Source organism: Ambystoma mexicanum, chromosome 12 (genome assembly GCF_040938575.1).
Source record: "Ambystoma mexicanum isolate Mex_15411 chromosome 12, UKY_AmexF1_1, whole genome shotgun sequence".
NCBI lineage: Eukaryota > Metazoa > Chordata > Amphibia > Caudata > Ambystomatidae > Ambystoma > Ambystoma mexicanum.
The window spans coordinates 582,427,075-582,449,230 of NC_090936.1; the positions used below are offsets into that span (position 1 = coordinate 582,427,075).

A 22,156-nucleotide genomic window follows, 5' to 3' on the forward strand; every position below is an offset into this window, starting at 1 on the left:
CAATAGAGGATACAGAAGCTGGGCCTGTGGCTGAGGCAAATGCATGCATTGCCAGTGATGACATGAGGGATGGGAGATTGGCACACCAGGGACTGATTCATAATTTCTTTTGACATTTCCACATGGCTCAAGGCATGCTTGACTGTGCAACTACACCTAAACAATAAAACTACAATGACACAATCAGATATATCCTCACATTGATGAAGTTTAACAGTGTTTATGTAGAGGTGTGCCCCAACAGACCCCCCCCCCCTCCCACCACCAACTCCTGGCATACAATCTCCCCTCCCACCATTCACTCCCCAGCACACAATTCCACCTCCCACCACCAACTCCCTGGCACACAATCCCCCCTCCCAACACCAACTCCCCCGCACACAATCCCCCCCTCCCCCTCCCACCACCAACTCCCCGGGCACACAAGCCCCCCAAACCCCTCCCACCACCAACTTCCTGGCATGGCCACTCATGGCGGTCAGTGTCATTCATTGTCAGAGCCTCTCCCCCCACCCCATGCCGGCCCCAGGTGATCTCGGCCGCAGTAGTCGCTGCAACTGTCATTGTGGCATTCCCTGCTGTGACCTCTCCATGGGTATGGTGGAGGTGGATGGGACGGAATCTGGCACCTGTTTCTGCTGCCGCTGTAACTCATTGCCCTGCCGTATGACTTCCGCTAGGGCAGAGACACTCCATCATTTCACGGACATGTTGCACATAGGGTGTCAGGGCAGACGTGTTTGCACTGATCTCGGCCCTGTTCCGCATCATCTGACGCGCTACCCTGAATACTGTCCCTGATGGCCTGCAGGTGTGCAGAGTGAGTGCCCCCAATCGCTTCCACCCCACGCTGCCTGCGCACCGTCACATCCAGCCTTTGCAGCAGTACACTGCAAGACAGTCTAGGCTGTCTGGGTGTGGGGCTTTGCACTGGGCCAGGGCTGTAAATAAGCAGGTGCGCCAGGTGATGGGGTGTCCACGTCAGGCTCAGGTGTGGACATGCGCTGGCAGCCCAGAGGGCTACCTTGGGAGTGTGGGCCTGCTGCTGGTGGTGACTCCGGGCTGCTTTCCCCCTGTGGCTCCTCAGTGGCCCTGGAAGCAGGTGGTGCCTCTGTGTCCATGCATATGGCTGGTGGTGTTGGCACAGGGCCTGCGGTGCCACCGGCAGGCTTGGCCTTGCTGGCGGCAGACATTGCACAGCAGTCCGTGTGCTGTGGCGATGATCGTGTGCTTCGTGGGGTGGTGGTTGCAGACCTTGAGGGCCTTGTAGAGCCACTCCTTGATGGGTCTGCAATGTCCTCCTTCTCCACCGAGGCCTCTGGAGATGCATGAGTGCCTATAGGGAACACAGGAAGTGTCATCAGGAATGGTTCACCCACGTGTGTTGGCATGCAGGACACAATTGCAAGGGTACAGACTGTGACCCCACACATATGGGCAGATGGGCATGATTGGCCTTGGGAGTATGCCTGTGGGACCACTGTCATGGGGTTGCCTGTGGCGATGGATGTGAGCCCATGGCCTGTTGGTCATTGGCCTGGGCCGGCTTCTGTCTGACGAGCTTGCTTGTGGACCTTCAGGCCCCCCACATCCTGTCCCTGGGTGGCACGCACATGATGGAGTTGTGGGGGTGGCTTATTCCATGGCACTGCCATGGCTACATGGGGCGATGCTGCACTGCCAGCAGGGCTGTACTGTGGGTGCATGGTCATTGGCAGGCTGGGCACATGTCTGTGTGTGGGACATGTACTTCCCTGTGGCTTGTCTGACATGCCCTCATGAAGCAGGCCTACTGAGACAGCTTCTACTGAGACAGCTTTTTGCTGCAGTGACTGCTGCACGGTGTCATTCACATTTACGCACATCATTCACACTGGCACAGGATGTGCCAGGTGGGATGTGGTGCGCATGGCATTTGTTTTGTTCACTTGCCTGCCCTTTCCGCTGCTGTGATGCTCAGGGGTGCCCTTGGTGCCATGCCCCAGGGCTGATGTGCAGGGTGGCTGATGTGCCAACCCGTCACTCTGCCCTGTCGGCATGCTCAGCTTTGGGGTATGCTGACTTGTGTCCCTGTTCACTGGGGCTTCATATCCAGGGTAGTCATTTATGCATATATTTTGGGGGTGGTCACTCACCTCCTGACTCCCGCCTCCGCACTGCTAACTCCCTCTATCCCCTTGAGGTCCAGCACTGTGCTGCATTTCTCCTTCCAAGCGGGGAGTGCCAGAGGCTTGGCAGTGCCTCCTTCTGTCACCGGGGACTCCCGGCAGTTTTGTTCCACCTTTCACGGCAATCCTCACCATCATGGGGTACACTGGCAACTGCTGTGACCTTCTGGGCGATGTTCTGCATATTGCCGTCCGCCACTGCCCACTGATCTTTCTTTGCCTGGCTCCGTACAGCTCCTCAGAGTGGGTCACTACCTCATCTCTGAGGACCATAAGCTCACCCTGACTAAATTTGGGCTTTCTGAGGTGATATTCGGCCCCCTTGCCTCTTAGCCTCTCATGAGACGTTTTTAAATGTTTTTCAGTGCCGAATGGCTGCAGGAAGTGGAGATATTTAATTTAACAGATTGTGTTTTTCAAAATGGCCGCCACAATGCTTACTGTTCCGGCAGTGACACAATTTCCACAGGCGCTAATAGTGCCGGGGGTGCCAGGCTAGCGCTATTAGCGCAGTTTTTTCAATGGTAGCCTTTATTTTGGCGCAATTACCGCCGGGCGCTAATAGCGTTACCGTGAGGGGCGCATGCACATCATGTTGTGATGCAGCGCTGATACCGCAGCACGACCTGGCAGTAACGCTATTTGCGCCCAGCAGTTATTGCGCCGATTTACTGCTAAACTTGTGATGAGGCCCTTAGTCTCCAAGTTTACCCCAACTCTAGCTGCCCTTTTTGTGCCCGGCAAGGATTTATCACTCTGGTTCCTTCCCCTCCTCTAAAATGCACAATGGCACCCACAAGCTCTCACCAGATTTCTGTTTCATGTTCCTGCCAAGATAATGCCTGTAAATGTGTGGGGTAAGGGGTGACTAGCGAGCACTGGTGCCTGCTGTGCCCCTGAACAACCCAGGGGCAGCACCTTCAATGACTCTCCAAGTCCCGAATCCATTCACTCCCAAAAACCTAGTGGGTAATTAGATGATGTCACCAACTGATAACACCATGATTATTTTGTTGAAAAACACCATGAAAGAGGGAGAACTACAAATGAATAATCATGTTAACATTGAAAAAAAGACAAGCCAACAATACACCCACCATAGTTCAAGGTCCCATCAGTCATCAAAAAGGACCCAGACAGGAAAAGCTTAACAGAAGGGAAACGCTTATCAGGAAAACACATTTTTTTAGAGCCATTCTGAAAAAATGCAGACTATATTTTTTAATTGTTCCCAGAAGGCTTGTAATGTTAACTGACTCAGCTTTTATACTGCGCCAAGGACCACCAGAGTGGTCTTACCTCTGTAACCCTTATGCTTTTTGTAGCTTCTTGAGGGTGACTTTGGATTTGTTGCCTCCTTTGTATCTTTTTTCCAGTGTTTTTTTGTTCATCTGTCCAGAGTCCTCCGTTTGTAGTGGTCAGTTTTCTGTTAGCAAATAAGGCTGATTTTGCCTTTGCCGGTTAGTTGTAGCATTAAGCCTTCTTTGTCTCTTTTTCTAGTGATTTTTTCTTGACTTTCCAGTGTCTTCCAGAGGAGAGACTGGGAGTTGGGCCAGGTCCCTCACCTTAAGGGTTAGGTGTCCCCATATTTTAAAAGCACAATTGTGCCTTGGGAATTTTGCAAAATACTTAGTACACACTACTGAAATGAGAAAATATGAGTTATTTGATTTATACTGGCACAAAGGAATTGCACTTTAGATAACTTCTTGCGAGCTATAATAGACAACATTGCCTGGATGCTAATGGGGTTCTGTATACCAACTATGCAGATGATACTCAGTGTCATCCCCCTATCAGGGGATTATAGCAGGGACACTGAGTCCATCAATTGGGTTTACTCTTTGATTCAATTCTGGATGCTGGATAACAATCTGGCACTAAATGATGTAAAGACTGAAATAATGATGATAGGGACAGCTTCCCGTCTGCGGAAATTATCCCCAGCTTACAAGGAGATGGTCATTGCAGGATGCACCATATCTACACTCATGAAAGTAAAGACATTAGGGATGGTGATTGATCGGGAGCTGAACATGAAGGCCCATGTCAGCTTTCTGGTATCTTTCACCTCCTACTACCCTAAACTACATGTGCAGCTGAGATCATTTCTATCACAAGATAACTGTGCCACAATTGCTAGGGTCATTATCGGTGCCAAGTTGGATTATGGAGCCAGTTTGCTGCATGGTATAGGGAAAGGAGAAATTATTCACCTCAGTGGGGCCAAAATAACGCTGTCAGAACAGTGAAAGGACTGAAGAAGCACAAACATGTTTCTGATGCTAAGAGAGATCTCCACTGGCTACCTATAGCAAGTAAAGTGACCTTCCGCCTCTTGTGTGTTATACACAAATGCCTCTATGGACTAAGCCCTGCCTATCTCGGCAATCGCCTCTCATGACTGCCAGCAAGGAGGACACTAAGATCGAACAATACGGACTAGTAGGGGTCAACCAAGGGTCATTTGGCTATGTGGCTCCTAAGAGCTGGAATGCGTTGCCTCTCGATATGAGGTTGTGTCAATCATTCTCTACGTTCAAGAAGGATTTGAAAACCAGGCTGTTTGGATGAACCCAAATCAAACCACTGTGCCCTGGGCAGGCTTGGCCTGAGGGCCCTCTGCCCCCTACAAGGCAAATTCCCTGTTTTTATTTGTTATGACTATATGTTTCTTGTCCTGTTAGCGCTATTATGCCTCCGGGCCAGTGACATGCGCTTTATGAACATAAATAAATAAATACATAAATAAATCAGTCACCCGATATAAGATACAGTATGTAGCTCCTGCCATCATATTACATGTTCAGCTTCAAACACCTCTGTAATGCTATCAAAGGCCAGTTAATGCCTCACATGCAAATTTACCATATCTAAGGTGTATTATCACATGGGCAGGCCCTGGCTATCACATACCAATTGCATTCCTAATTTCCCCAGCAATACCACCCAATGCCTTGAATGCAGGATATATTCATCACATGTGAGGTACAATCTAACGCATGCAAGCTACCACAGTATGTGAAATGCAGCTTCAAATGCCGTATTGATGCCATATAAGGTTGGTTATTGCTTCAAATGCATGATGGTCACCATATGTAAGGTGCATCCTCACACGTGCATGTGGTCCATTCATATGCCAAGGTCTGCTTTCTATGCCTCAGTTACACCATGCGGATGGGAACCTGTAATGGATTGCGAATTGGTGGCTGATTTTATTAAGCGTAGTAGGCCCTCCGGGGCACCAGGCCCAATGGTCTGACCAATATTATCTTGAAGGCAAATCCTCTGTTATGGGCAATTGCGCTAACCCTTCTTTTAAAGGATGTGGTGTCAAGTGGTTGTTTTCCAGAATCTTTGCGAATGGGTCCGGTGGTACCAATATTTAAAATGGGCATGAGGACCAACCCCGAGAATGATCATCCTATCACGTTGCTTGACATGGAAAGTAAAGTCTTTGCCTACCTTTTATTAATTCATCTGCAGGAGTGGGGAGATTAAGTAAGCTGCAAACCGACTTTCAGAAGAACCACTCCACAAACATAAATGGTCTAGCAGTCAGAGTGATTCAAGAACAAGCCTGGGCAGACACATTAGGTTGTACTTATGCTGCCTCAAGAGACTTCGACAAAGTGGACAGAGGATGATTATGGGCAAACTTAGCAGGTTGGGGGCTGCCGGCTGTTCTATTGAAACTGAAAATTTGGTTACACAAACGGTCCGGAATTAAAGTGCGGTTGAATAAAGACAGAGGTCTGTCACAAAGCATTAGCACCGAATCAGGTCTTAGATAGGGTTGCGTTTTGGCTCCCTCTCTTTTGAACTATTTATATGTATCTGATGTCGGCAACATTTTAAAAGACTTTATTTTTATATCTCCAATACTGTGCACTCTGAGAATTCCTTGGATTGCTTACGCTGACGACTTTTTAATTTTTGATAAAACTACAGTAGGTCTTCAGCGTCTTTTATCGACTTTTAGTGAATATTCAAAACTGAACAGTTTTATAATCAATCCAGGGAAAACCAGAATACTACAGTTCTCAAAGAAGAAAAAACTGAGTTCACCTAAGTGGGTTTTGGAAAATATGTTGAGGTGTGCCCCTAGTATAACCTGTTTGAGTTTTCACATCACTGCCCAGCACGGATTTGCATTCAGTCTTAAAACAGAAAGCTTCAGCTTTGGCAAACTAATAAGTAAACATTGACAGGAAATTAGGCTGTTTTTCTACTAAACCAGCCATGATCTTTTACAATGGTAAAATTATAACGAACATGGTATATGGGCTGGAATTGTGGAATAATGGATCTTTTTGTATTTGTTATATAAATTAGAGGTATTGATTTGGAGATGAACCCTGAAAGGGCTGAATGCTGTTCCACCGGTAGCAATACGCTATGAATTAGGCCTACTATCAGTTAAGGTTTGTGGCCAGTGGAGATTACTGGCTCTCCTCCACAGATTAATTCCTGCACCTAAGGGCTTGTTGTATTACAAGTTAAGTGTGTTTGTAGATATGCAGCTCGCTCAAGGAAATTCTCAGTGGCTAATGGGAACGTTAGGAGTCTACTGTGTCAATTTGCTGAAAGAGATTGACTTTGACTCCGATATAGAATATTTGAAAGGTAATCCGGGAAAAGTGAAAGCTGCTTTGTATGATGGGGATTGGAGCGCCTCAATAGATCAGTTTCAGAGTTACCCCTCACTTTCCCATTTGTCTCATGCACATAAGAAACGTGGCCTTGTTGCCCCATATCTGCTTTTATTTCCTAACCATTTTTACAGGCAACTTCTTCAGTGCTTGAGATGGAATCTATTGCCAACTGGGGAGGAGCGTTTAAGAAAGAAACTGATTAGTGTTGGAGAAGTCAGTTGCCAATTTTGTAATGACAAAGCGAAAATTGAAATAACGAAACATTTGTTTTTGTAGTGCCCTGCGCTATCAGTACAGAGGAAAGCATATTTTAGGAATATGTTTCTGTTAATCCAGGTAGGGGGCAGACATTCAGAATTTATGAAAAAAGCTGTTTACGCCCCAAGTCGACAGCTGTGGGACTCGCTGTAGCTGGATTTCTCAATGCCCTGAAGCTGTCTTATTTTAAGGATAGGGTGAGATAAAGAAGATAAGTGGAATTAAATGACTCATAACATAAAACTGTTTTGTACGAGGAAATGAAATAAGAGATTATGTATTAATTGATTTTAAAAGGTTTCTCATTTCAATAAAATGTTAGGATTGTGATATGTGTGTTTTTGTAAAGATATAAATTTCAATACTATATTTCAGATACTTTAAGCGAAGGTACTGGTTTTGACCACACACATCTTACTTCAATGTGTATAAAACAGAGCTCGTTTTGGGGAGAGTTGGGGAGATGCCAACACAGCAATAATTAGAATTGTAGGCAATGAAAGGCGCTACAACTTAGCATGGGTTTAAAATAGAAAACAGCCAAGCCAATATTATTATATTAGAGGATTAAATTAATATGGAAGGGTGTGCCTGCCACCAAAAGGAACATCCGGGTATGTTAATATTTCTTTGGTTAAAACCTTGGTCTTTCATGTATACAGCATCCTCCTCAAGGATCTTACTTGAAATTCAATCTTCATTACTTTTAAATAGGTTCAATTTGCTCAACAGGTCAATATTTGACACAATCAGATTTTACTGACTTGTCTCAGTTCTGTGTCATTCGACAGACAGACCCTTAAAGGTAGCAAGATAGGAATTTACAAACTCAGGATAACAGCGTTACTTGCCCACTCTGATCCAGTAACTCAACCTGCCTACCATGGTAGAAGGCCAAATAAGAGCATACCAACTCCAGTGAAGATTGTGTCACCAGGTGCCTCAACTGGTACCACCCTTTTCCTCATCCAGATACAAGGGCCTCAACTTAAACTCTTACTTTATGATAGGCTCGTTCCTCGCCTTATCAACTTCCCAATTTCCTCCTCACTGGCTCCCTTGCCACCTACTTTTACGACACCCCTGGCTCCCCTGCCAACTATGCCTACCTTGGCTTCCTTACCCTCCATCAACCTCACCACCTCCCTCACAACTCCCCCCTTGTCACCTTCAACTATACAGGCTTCCTTGCCAACTCTCACCGCACTGACAACCTCGTCTGCCTCTTGCACCATGCCTCCCTAGCCACCCACTGCTGCCGCATCTGGAGCTCCCTTGCCGACTGTGGCTCCTCCGACACTGGCTCCCTTTCCATCTTCCACTATCCTGGACCCTCTTCACTGACTCCCTTGTTATCCTTGCCTCTTCTGCCTCCCCCACCTCTTTCTCTCAGGCACTCCTACCTCTTACAGGGGGGCCTCTGTCCCCTGCACACCCCATAAGACTTTCAAAAGTGGCAACCTGCTCCATGTTGCCACACTAAACTCTCGCTCTGCTGTCAAGCACCCCTCTGAGAGTTGCCACCTCCTTGAACTCCTGGACCTTGATGTTCTTGCTCTTACTAAGACATGGTTCAAGGAAAGCTATGTCCCAAGTTTTGACACACTTCTCCCCAAAGGCTACAAGATCCTCGCTGTGCCAAAGCCGGACTGGCCAGGAGGTGGAATAGTCTTGATTTTTCCTGAGTGGATCCCTGTTTCCATTATTCCAGGTCTACTCCTCTTTTGAATGCCTGGTCTGCAGGATCTCTATCTCTCTCCTGTCTCCTCTCTTACTCTGGCTACCTTCTATTGGCCGCCGGGTCAGTCCACTCTCTTCCTCTCAGAATGGGCTAACCTGGCCTCTTCTCTCCTCTCCTCCTCTTCCCAACTCCTCCTGCTGGGGGATCTTAACATCTATCTGGACTCTCTGGACTCCTCAGCTCCTTTCCTCACCCTGTTTGACTACCTTTCTCTTTCCATTCTACCCTCTGGGCCAATGCACATTGCTAGTCACAACTTGGATGCTCTCATCTTCAGACATCCCGCTCTCTAATCCTATCACTACCTCACGCTCATGGACTGATCATTCTCTCCTCTCGTCTCACTTGAAGCTCTCTTCTCCTTTAACATTGGCACACCCTACACCACCTCCCGCCTTCAAGGTCATCCGACCCATGCAAAGCCTGTCAATGGCTGCCTTTGCGCCCACCTACTCTCCTCCTTCTACTCCTGAGGCTCACTCCGACCCTGACACAGCCCTCGCTAACTTTCACTGTTCCATCTCCAACACTCTTGACATTCTTGCCCCTGTCATGAGGGTCCGACTGAAGCATGCCAAAAAGTGCAACTCCTGGTACGACTCCGATCTGGCTGCCCTTAAACGCAAGTGCAGAGCAGTGGAACGGAAATGGGGATCTTCAGGAGCACCCTCTGATAAGCTGGCCTGCTGCCTTCTTCAAAGGCAATATAGACTGTGGATCTGCTCCAAGAAAAGAGTCTACATTCAAGCCTGCATCTCTGCAGCATCAAACAACATGGCCGAACATTTTAAAGTCTGCAAGGAGCAGGGCAACCATACGACAGCCGCATTCTCTACTGCACCCACCGAGGCCCTTTGCTCAGCCCTAGCCACACATTTCACCACCAAAACACAGGACATCCTGTGCTCTCTCTCTTCCGTTCCCCCTCCTGCACCAACATATCTTGGGCCCCTTTTGGCCACCCTCCCCCTCCTCTATCTTCCCTCTCTCCTGTCACAACTGATGAGGTCTCTAGACTAGTTTGGTCTATGAAAGCCTCCTCCAAACAGGTGGACCCCCACCCCTCCAAAGCCATCAAGGACAACATTGACAATCTCGCTCCAGCCTTGGCTGACCTCTGCAACCTCTTTCGCCACTGGAGGTTTCCCCTCTCCCCGCAAGCACTCTCTTGTGCAACCTCTGCTCAAAAATCCCTCCGCTGACCCTTCTATTCTGGCAAACTATTGCCCGATCTCTATCACCCCTTTCTCGGGAAATCTCCTGGAGAAGCTGGCTATCATCCAACTTACCCTCCACACTGAATCTGTTGGTTGTCTCCATGACCTTCAGTCTGGCTTTAGAGCATCCAGAGGCACACAAACTGCTCTTCTGAACACCAGTGAAGACCTGCTCTGAAATCTTGACACTAACTATCCCTGTGTCCTAATTCTCCTTGACCTATCTTCTGCTTTCGATACGGTTAAACAGAACATCCTGATCACCAGTCTCCATGATAACCTGGGCATCACAGATCAGGCCCTGTTGTGGCTCTCCTCCTTTCTCTCTGACCGGCCCTACCAGGTGGAACTTGGGTCCTTACTCTCCTCTGTCACTCGCTCTACTTGTGGTGTCCCCCAGGGATCTAACCTGTCCCCCTCATTCTTCAATATCTACATGGCTCCCTTGGCCCACAGGATCTCTACCTTTACCTTTAACTTTCAGTGTTATGCGGATGACACGCAGCTATCTTTTGGGCTACCCTCAGCCTCCTCCTCGCTCATTCTTGGCTGTTTATCTGCAATTCAGTCCTGGTGTGCTGCTAACAATCTCTGCCTGAATGCCAGTAAGATAGAGATCATCCTCATTGGTAACCCTGCTCTTGCTTTCCCACTTTCACGCTGGCCAGCCTCCCTTGACTCTGCACCCTCACCTATCAATGAGGCAGAAAATCTTGGGGTCATCTTCAACTCCACACTCTCCTTCTCTTCTCACATCTCAGACATCTCCAAAAAGTGCCACTACCAACTGCACGTCCTCAGAGCCTCAGAGATATTCTACCTTTTCTCACTTTCCCTCAGAGGCTCACCACCTCAAAAGCCATGGTTCTTTCTAGGCTGGACTATTGCAACTGCCTCTTTTTCAATCTTCCCCCCTGATGATAAAATTGGTGAAGTTCAATCAATCATGGTTTATTCCATGTCGTTCTACATTGTATGGGCTGCGACGCATGTTTGGGTTAATGTCAGCATTGTCTCGGGAGGGCCCTGTGGTGGCAGCGCTACCTGATGCTGAGAAGGCTTTTGACTTGTGGAGTGCCCCTCTTGTCTGACTCTGTGGAGTGGCCCTCCTGTCTGCAGTGCTGAGAAGATTGGGGATGGGAAACTAATTTCTTTCTATGGTTTCATTGCTGTATATGCTGCCTAATGCCAGAATCAAGGTGAATGGCCAGTTAACATCTGTTATATCCCTGGAGAGGGGTGCCAGGCAGAGATGCCCACTCCTGCCGTTGTTGTTTGCCCTAGCTATCGAACCCCTACCTAAATTATTGAGAGATAATCATATGCATAGGGGCTTACAATTGTATAGCCACTGGGTGGTGATTTCGCTCTATGCAGATGATATGGTACTTTATGTCAAAGATCCATGGGTCAACTTCCATCGATCATGGTGGATGTGTTGGTCTTTGCAGAATTTTCTGGTTTGAGAATGAACACTCCGCAATCGATTATTTTTCCCCTCACTGCCTCAACCGTGAAGTCTGATGGTGGCTTAGGGTTCCAGTGGCACATGGATTACACAAGGTACCTGGGGATTGATATGGCGCGCACCACTGAGGTGCTATATCAGCGTAATTACATAAGAGTGTTGGAACAGGCCAGGCTGGATATTGGGAGGTGGATGGGACTTCCCGTTAACCTCTATGTTAGGATCTCCTTGGTGAAAATGGATTTACTACCTGGATTTTTTGATGTTTTTCTTAATGTGCCGTTAGCGGTTTCCAAGTCATATTTTTGAGTGGTGCAGTCAGCATTCTCTATGTTTATTTGGGTAGGTAAGTAGCCTCAGCTGGCTTGGCAACGACTGGTAGCGCTATCAGAGAAAGCGGGCTAACACTTCCTGATTTGGAAGTGTACTCTGAAGTGGCTCAGGCTAGTTTTCTGGTGTATTGATTTGGCAAAGCGGTGGTTAGGCGTCATGTTGAGGTGGGGCGTGCTCTTGCTGCACCCTCACTACTTCGAGCAGTAATACTAACGGCTATTGGTAGCAGGTCTAAAATGTAAAATATGGTGGGGTTGACTTGCAGAGCGTGGGTAGGTATTGAAAGGAAGAAGAGGGTTGAGGTGATTTACTCTCCTGAACTACCGATTATTCACATCCCTGGTATGCCCCAGACAGGGGAGCTTGGTTACCTGCAGTATATACAGAGGATGGGATTCTCCAGGTTTCAGGACATGTTCCCGGAGGGGCAGTTTGTATTGATAGAATGTTGGAGGGGGAAGAGGATTGTTACATCTTTAGAGGTGTTTATATATTATCGTTTAAGGGACTCCCTGAAGGATTTGTTCCTGATCTTCCAGAAGGAACCTGAAATAGTCTCCTAACTGTTTTGGGAAGATAAAGGCTAACGACACCAGGAAAGTGGTGTCTACCCTGTACAGCAAGGTGGTGGAGGCGGAGCAGAGGCATCTCGAGAGAGGAGGGAAGTGGCATTATGTGCCGTTATAACTGATGGTGTGTGGTGGTATAGCTGTGCACAGGTTAAGAGAATTGCCCTTAACAGCAGATATAATCGGATACATTTTAAATATTTACACCAATTTTATTTCACCCTTCAGATGAGCGTGTTCGATGCGCAGCTGTCCCATCAGACTTCATCCATGTGGCTTGAGGGTGCCCCACAGTGTATCAGTTTTGGGGGGCAGTGTTTGAAGTGTTGAGTAAGGTCATAGGGAAGCGAATGGGACCCACTCCAGAGATGGTATTATCAGGGTATACCAAGCAGAAATCTATACGTGTGCGGCGGCTGGTGGGGTTGTTGTTGCTTGTGGCAAAGAGGAGCGTGACTATGATGTGAGCAAGAGCCCAATGCCGCATGAAGAAACGTTGGAAATGGGCTATCCTTTATTGTAATGAGTTAGAAACTGAATACGGAATGACTGTTAACCTGTGTGGTAAGCCTAAAGACATCTGGGATACATGTAAGCAATATTTAATTGCACAAGCACGAATGGCAGTAGTGGATACCGAAGAGGAGGCATTTTAAGAATTGATATTTTTTTTATCAGAATAGGTTGTTGAGGGTGATATTGATGTGCACGGTGTAAGGAACTCATGGTGGCAACAGTAAAGACAGACACAAGTGATCACAGTTCAAGGGTGTTTATTAAACTGTATGCAGGTTGGAAAAACGCCTAATCTAAACCTAAATCTAAGATGGGAGCAAGCGTTGACCATCAAATGAAAATAAGGTAGTCCTTGTGGCGTCTTTTCAAAATAAATGGCCTATACTAAAAAGAAATATTGCCAAATCCTTACAACTAAATATAGAAAGTGTGTGGGATAGTGTTTTCAAAAGAAAGAAGTGTTCACAAATAATATGTCAGGATGAGATTGACAGGGTTCTCTCTTCCCCACGTTTTGAGCACGGGACAAGGTGGAGCTTCTCAGCCCAACACACGCTCTGGCTTTTCCCAACGCAAGCCGACTGTTCAGTATCAGTTATCGGGTTCTTCAATGGTCAAGTCTCTTTCAATAAAAGTCTCTTGCCTTCGAGGGCCCGATGTACTCAACAAACAAACCAAAAAGTTCTATTCCACATATACGTTGGGCTATGGCTTCACCCCTAGGTCCACCTCTTCCGGGCATAGGCCCCTCCCAAATCTCACCATCCTTCCGCCGGGTCCACTTTGGCTTTTCTCTACTTCACCAAATCTTAATGTCTTTTTGAACAGTTCACATGGACATCCCTCTTCCGGGTTCACCTTTGTCAACACACTGTTTCTATGGACCTAAGATTTTGCCCCTCTCCGTCAGCATTCCTCTGCCAGGTTCACTTTTGCCAACTTCACATTCACACTTGCTTTCAATGTTCGCAGGATTCACTTTCCTTGCTTTCTCACGATGCAGGATTCACTTCCCATGCTTTCTCACAATTCTTAGGTCAAAGGCTTTCGACTGTACAGGGATTTTGCTAGACCTCGTGTATGATGACTTTGACCTGTCTTGGAGGCTTTCCTACGGCCTTCTGGTATCTGTAGTTACCATCAACATGGGATTGACAAGAGTCTCTCGAGTTAGCACCCACGTGGTGCTGGTTCCCTCTGCAGCTGGTCTTCCCTTAATACTTTTACAGTTCCTTGAACTTCTCTCACTTTGACACTTTGCAACTTTCATTCACCACAGCCCTGTTCTTATCGGCTCTCCTTTCGACCCACCAGCTATGATGAGCCGCTTGGCTTTCCTCGTAACTGGAGTCCAGGCCGGTACCACGGTAGCAGGAGTTTCCCTCGCTCCCGCCTATCAGCGTCGACACGCTCCGTGTACCGTTGACATCTGCTGCACCACACTTGGACTATTGTCCTCGGGCTTACGATTACCTCTGCAGAGGTTTCGCAGGTTTGAGTCGAAAGAGGCAAGGTCGTGTCTCTCCTTGTCAGCCTCTCGATTTTTGCCACCTTTCTCCTCCTTTTGAACTACCGGGTCTGGATAGCTGTCTAGTCATGCTCTCTGCCTTGCTCATAGTGTGTTTTCGTGCTCCATCTTTTATCCATGTCAGGAAGGGAAAGGGCTGTCTGGTGCATGTGATTCTGCTCAATTGCCTGACCTTGCCTGACCCTTGTATTGGGACATGTCAGGTAAACAGCCCTGGTGTTAGTCTGTTACCTTTCTTGTTGTGCAGAAGTGTTTGTGTTGGAAAAGGGGGGGGGCAATGTTTTCGAAAATATCCTACGTGGTAGGATGGGGACAAGGTATTGGAAGAAGGCGGATACCGCGTCTCACCCGTCCATGTCCCACTCCCCAAGGACCCCCATCCAGGTGATCCTCTCTCACTGGTGTACCCTCAGGAACTGGATCCAATAGTGATGGCCGTGTCCTTGCCACCTGGATGACAGTTCCCCAGGGACTAGCTAGGGAGACACATTCAGGTTTCTCACAACAGGGAGGGTGGACATATTGTATGTGGAACTTAGGAGAGACCGACTGAGCCACTGCTTGTTTTTCTTTTTGTAATGGTTGAAAACAATAAAAAGAGTTTAAAAAGAAAAACAAGAGATGCATGAATCCTATGGATTACACCTACATTTTACACCTGTAAAAGCAAGCAGAATCCATAGAGTTCCATTGAACTGTGTCTCTGTTGAACCTACTTGGGGTCTGATATTACTGTTTGTTTCTTGGTGAGGTTGCAAAAAGTCATAGGAACCAAGGACTGGCTGGGTCTCTGTGCCTTTTTCCATACTCCACTAGAAAATAATCAATATTCCACTGAGAAGGCAGAAGAACATTATGATATATCACATGATATGGCATTTCAGGTTATGACACGGAAAATGCCATGCTCGATTTAAAATCTAATTTGGTGTCCATTATCGATTGCGCCAATCCAGCACTTGTTATGTTGCTGGATCTCTTGGCCGCTTTCGATTTGGTCAACCACGAGGTCTTGGCCTCCAGGATGCATTCCCTTGTTGGCTGCGCCGAGTTAACCACACAATGGGCCTCATTACGAGTCCGGCGGTAACCGTGGCGGTAAAACCGCCTGGTTACCGCCGGACTCGTATTACCATTCCGCCTCCGTGATTCCCGGAATTACCGGGGCATTACAACCCCGGTTTTCCGGGAATCACGGAGGCGGAATGGTGTAAATCCCCATTCCCATTGAGTCCTATAGGACTCAATGGGAATCGGGATCATGGAAACACCGGCAGCATCTCGTAATGCTGCCGGTGTTTCCTCGTCCGCCTGCATGCGGGAGGTGTTAAACCCGCCAGGTCAGGCCTGGCGGGAACATCACCTCCCGCCTGCAGGGGTCGGGTTCAGGCGGTCCGGAAACAACGGTGGCGGCGGGTTTACCGCCACCGTTATTTCCGGACCGCCAGGGTCGTAATGAGGCCCAATGGCTGGTCTCCTTTCTGGTCCCCTGTAATGCTCGTGTTGGCATCCATGACTCTTCCTCCAGTCCCTCTCTGCTGACACGGGGTGTCCCTCAGGGATCCTCCTTATCTCTTATACTTTTCAACATTTCCCTCCCTCTTCTTTTGCTGCTTGATGACCTGGGTGACGATACCCATGTCATCCTTGTGCTCTCTGGTTCTTACCCTGTTGACTCGCAGGCTATCTCTGCTGTTTACTCTGTTATTCACTCCTGGATGACTCAGAATTCCATCGCCTTGAATACAGACAAAACAGAGATTCTCATAGCCGACTCCAGTCATATGCTAACAAATCTTTCTTCTGATTATGCTTAATTTCTGATTGCTAACTTGGTGTCACCATTGATGCTGAAATCACCATGAGATCTCATGTGGCCAAAACTTGTGCCTTATGCGGTTGGATCAACAAGCAGCTCTGCTCTTTGTGCCCTTTTCTGTCTATCAACAATGTGTCTACACTCGCCTCTGCTCTTGTCAACTCAAGGCTAGACTATTGTAACAGTCTCCTGGCAGGCACGGCTCTATCCAGCATAGCTGCCCTTCAGATCACGCAAAACGGTGCAGTCAGAGCAGTGCTGGGTCTGCAAAGGCGGCATCCCATCACTGAAGCACGGCAAAATTGCACTGGCTGCCCATTAGGCACAGGATCTCTTTTAAGATCCTCACACTTACTTTCAAATGTTTGAACACTGTTGCACCCAGTTATCTCATTGAACGTATTCAGCGATACGTCACGGGACGACTTCTCAGGTCAGTGGAACAGGCCAGGCTCTGCCAGCCTCGTTTCCGTCTTGCCAAATTTGGAAAAAACAGATTTGATGTTATTGCCCCAGTCATGTGGAACTCTATTCCACTCCACCTCAAGTCCTCCACCTCTCTGGTTGATTTTAAAAAGAACCTGAAGACCTTTCTTTTCACCGCTTCCTAGCTTTGCTCTCATTCTGATCCTTGAGTTCCGTCCGTCTTATGAAGAATTAAAATAAATAAATAAATGTATAATGCACCAGTACATAAGTGTTCCTAGGTGCGACAAGACAAGGAGGGGGAAACATAGGGAGGACAAAACAACAATCTTACTGGGCCCTGTGTCCTTCAAATCACGCATGTGCAGGGAAGAGGAAGGGGAGAAGTGCTGAAGGGGCTTGGGGGGCAGCATGTGGCTCAGTGCAGGTAATTCAAAAGTGCAGCCAATGAGTATCTCATAAGTGCAGAGAGAAGGGACTGTAGGGTTGCAGATACAGACTTCAAGTGCTAGGGGAGCCGGGAGGCAATGCAAAGTGCAACTAGACATGCAAGTGCCTGGGCCAAAGTTCAGAGGGTAGCCAGGTGACCAATGCGTGGAGCAGTCGGGACATCAGCAGGGGAGAGGAAGAGAGAAAGCAAAAGCGAAGAGGAAGGTCTTGAGTTGCTTCCAGAACCGAAGATGGATCTGCAAGTTTGAGAGAGGCAGGGAGGCTGTTCTAGAGGGTAGGCCGCAGCCGAAGATAGAGATCTGGCCCCAACTCTCTGCTTGGAAAAGCGACTGACCCTCAGAGAGTTGGAGGTGGATGAGCGGAGAGCTTGATAAGGATATTCCTGTCCATGGAATATCACAATATTACAGAGGCTGTGTGGGATGCAAAAATGACTGGTGTCAACATATGAAGTTTACAGCCTTCGTTTGAACAGGAAATACTGTCCAACAAAAACGTCAGATGAACAGAAAAGTATCAGGGACAATCACACAAAGTCTATCACCCTGGGTTGTCTTCTTGTTCAATGGTGGCTGCTGCTCCTGGCTGCCGATCTAGATGGAGGCTTTCCTGTATCTCATAACGCTAGCTATCTACTACCAATAGTCTGCCATAAGCCCAATTCGATGTTGGCTTATTGGAATCCCACACCTCTGCATTGCATCCACTAGCCTTAGGTACAACACAAGCTTTGCCATTGGTCGGAGTTGGAGCCAAGAGTCCCCACTAAGGCTCCCTACTTCCTAAACCCACTCTGCACCTTCAGATTTGCATCCCTGATGCCCTTTTCTTCTAAGTTCCCAACTTCCTTGAGTGACCTTTCCAGGGTCTTGTACATGCTCCTACCTTCTCAGACTGCCTTTGGTCAACCCGAATTCCCCATTCCTTCAGGCCAACTTCACCACCTCATACTCCAGATGTTAACACCTCCTCTTTAAGGTGAACACCTACTTCAGTTATCACAATCTCCTCCAACCCTCGACACTGGCTCCGATCACCATCTCCTCCTACACTCTACCACCTCCTCCAGACGTGACCCCTGGACTGAACCCTCACTATCTCCTCTTGATATTACCACTTTGTGCTACCATAACCTCCTCCTCAGGTTCTTCACCACTTCCTCCTAATGTTATCATCTGCTCTAGACTCTCACCACCTCCACCTGGTTCCTTGTCCACTCCTGCCTCCAACAGCCTCCACTCCTCTGCAGTCCTTGCATCATGCTCCATATTGTTCTAACCACAGGTTGTTCTGCACCTGTAGTTCACAATTGTTGGAGCGCTGGGATTTACTATTGCTTCAAGCATCAATTAGGCCAATTTGAGGCTGAGGCGTACAGCCTAAACCTACATCCAGAAGAGCAGCCATTTTGCATTTCATGTGTGTGCATGGAGATCATGGGACAGCTGCCTATGAACGGGACACATCTACATGCTGCTCTTGTGTGACCAAGTATAGTTTGAGAAGGCTAGCAGTGATTAACCCCATTTTCATATTCCCTGTGGTATTTGTGATTGTTTACTGAGTCTGTGGGTTCATGGAATTCTCGAGCAGGTTCATGGACCGGGACGGGTCTGCAGACCTTACAGATCTCACAGGGGGCACTTTGTGGACAAGCAAAACCCCACAGAGTCTGCCAGCCACCTCCTTGCAGGTTTTAGGGAAAATGGATGGGGCTCTGAGCTCCCTCATTGGGGAAAGGTGCTTGGTAGTGTTGATGTGACTGCCCTGCCAAGCGACAGGGACTAGGTGAGAGTGATCCAAGGAACCTCTCCAATCCTCTTGGATCACTCAATCACTGGTCCGGGGAGGCACCCAGAGTTACTTCCTTGGCAGTCCCCCAAGTCAGGGAGGGTACTCCCTCACACCACACAAGTTAAAATAATCCTTTAAGTATCTAACAATCAATCTATCATGGTAAGACTAACAGAAAAGGGAACTAGTTATACATCATACTGCTCCAAAAATATAAATGTGCTTTGTAAAAACATTCTATTCTTTCAAGATTGATGGGACACATATGCAACACATATATTTCTTTTTTTTATAAAGTACAATTTCATAATCAGGCTAGGGCATGCTTTATTTGACAATATACTTACAACTTCCAGCCAACCTTCTTCCTCATCATAAACATTATTGCATCCACCCTAATATTGAGAAGCCAATAATTTATCAAGCCATTTAATATGTTAAGGATCTCTGCCTAAGTTCAAAGTATTGTGATAATGGTTGAGTGTATTTCATCGGTACAATTGCATTCACTTGCTCCACAACAGGAAGCTTTACATTTTCTTTGTGATTCCAACATATGAGTACCTGCAGGATCATTTTAGCAAATATACACCCTATGCAGTATTACAGTTCATAAAGTGCCTAATTTTGTACTTCCTCACCCCAGCAGGTGGTAAAACATGTCACCAAGATTCATGCCATATTCCCACACCACCCTTCCTCTATAAAAGATTTTCTCTGGAAGCTTTTGAAATAGTCTGCCTTTATACAAAGTTTTTACACTCTCCTGGGCACTATCTGTTTATGATTTCATGTAAACCACTATGTACATGAAGAACATCCCCTTTTTGCAATGATTTTCTAAACTGCAAATGCTTCTACAGCTCACTCAGTAATGAAAGAAACAGGATCTCGTTAATTTGCTTCCTTTATGGCGTCAGTTACCTATGGTTTTGAAAATATTTCATCCTGGGCAAACATTATTTCAGAATTTGTTTTGCCATAGACATCTTTCTTTCTCACAAATGCCCTGTAGTTACACTTGACTTTATGTTTTTGCTATAATATTTATTTGGTATTCTTGAATACTACTGATCTCACTCATATCACAGCCTTCTGTTTCTTTAGGGTAGATTTGTAAGAACCTAAACTGAAAATCCTCCTACAATATACCGAACCCCATCGGTAGCTCACTACTTCTCTTGTTGCCCTCCATTCTTTTCTTCGGAAACTTGAGCGCCTCTGGAAAAAGTCTCAATCCTCTCATGGTCTGGAATTGCTTTCCTCTGTACATTCTTCCTATGATTCTCTTCTTCTCCCTAATATACATTAGTATTTTTCTTCTCTGACATTATCCTTATCCCATCACCCACGTCATTTCTGTCAGTTTCTTAACAACATTCTTTCTCCATGGCCTCCTGATCCCTCTCACTCTTCCTCATTCTCTGCTACTGATCTTGCTGGCTATTTACCTACTAAAGTTTCTAACCTTCATGCATCCTTTGTTCCTTCTTCTTCAGCTGCTTCTTCTACACTTCTTGCTTCCCCTTCCATTACCTTTTCTGCTTTTTCCCCTCTCACTGACTCCGATACTGCACACTTTCTCTCTCATACTCATGCTACTGCTTCCCCTTCTGATCCTATGCCATGAACTATTATCCCCTTGGTTTATCCTCAGCTTCTTTCCTATGATACTATTCTTATTAATCTTCCCCTCTCTTCTTCTGTTTTCCCTAACTCATTCAAACATGCTACTGTCATTGCTATTCTAAAAAAACTCACTCGACCCTCTCTTCCTGCTAATTCGTGGCCTATTTCTCTTCTTCCCTTTCTATCTAAGCTTCTGGAGCATATCATTTACTCGCAAATGTCATCCTATCTTCATCTTCATTCTCTTCTCCCCCCCCTCAGACCTGCTTGCTTTAAAGAAACTGCTCCCTTGCATGTTTCTGATTCCATACTTTCTGCACGTCACAATAAGCTCTCTTCTATTCTGACCTTACTTGATCTATCTGCTGCTTTTGATACTGTTGATCATGCTCCTTTACTTTCTTCTCTTTCTTCTGTGGGCATCTCTGGCCACGCTCTTGCTTGGTTCAAATCATATCTCTGGACACTCTTGTATCCTGGGCTGCTGAGCTCTCCTCTCCACGGTTACTCTTGTATGGTATCCCCAAAGGCTCTGTCCAGGGTCCTCTGTTGTTTTCATTGTGTACTATCCCTCTTTCCTCTCCCATCTCTTCTTTCAACCTTACCTGTCATTTCTACGCTGATGATTCCCAAATCTTTTTCTCTTTTTCTGAGTTCTCGGACACTCTTTTTCTGAAGTCTCTGCCTGTCTTTCTTCCATCCAATCTTGGACGACTTCTCACTTCCTTTATCTCAACCCATCTAAAACAGATGTCCTTTTCTTCCCACCGCCTTCCTTAACCCCCTTCCTCCGCCCTCTTTTCTTTTGTTTCAGTCCTCTCAGCTCTCCTTTTGTTCTTCTGCTCGGGATCTTGGTGTCCTTTTTAACTCTTCGCCCTCCCTTATTCCTCCCATAGCTCCCTTATAGCTCATAATTGTCGTTTTCTTCTTTTCAATCTGTGTCATGCCTGCCCCTTTCTTTCTTTTCGGGCTACTAAACTTCTTATCTCGGCTTTCATTTTCTCTCGTATCAACTATTGTTCTTCTCTTCTGATTGCACTCCCTACATCCAATCAGACCCCATTACGTTCTATTTATAATTCTGCTATCTGTCTACTCTTTGGTCTATCTCCACTTCACTACTTGCTGCTTCTATTCTATCGTTTGAATCATGTCTCCTGTTTCTTTTTCTTTCCATTTTTTTTAATGTCTCCATGGTCTTGCCCAACCTTAACTGAGCTTCTCTTATTTCCTTCTCCCCTATTCCAGCTCTACGGTCCCAATCTAGCCATCAACTTGTTGTTCCTAAACCTCTTTGTGCTTCCTCCCATTTTCGTTCATGTTCTCTTCTTGCTCCATTTCATTGGAACTCATTTTTTCTTATTATTCGTTTTTCTGCCTATAATTCTTTCCACACTTGTTTGAAGGCCCACCCGCCTTTTGACCTCCTTGGGCCTCATTACGACCCAGGCGGTAAGTTACTGCCTGGGTCGTACCTTTACCACCATGGCGTAAACTCTGTTTACGCCATGGTGGTTGGCGGACCTACCGCCCCATTCCGAGGTTGGCGGGGCGGTAAGTCCCCAATCCCCATTTACCCTTCCCC

At 46.8% G+C, this 22,156-nt stretch overlaps 1 protein-coding gene across 1 annotated transcript in view; it reads left to right on the forward strand.

Moving 5' to 3' along the window:
• The window catches only part of LOC138513823 (aldehyde dehydrogenase family 3 member B1-like), a 219,190-nt gene that overhangs the window by 176,316 nt on the left and 20,718 nt on the right, over positions 1-22,156 (forward strand). The gene's annotated exons all lie outside the window — the stretch shown is intronic.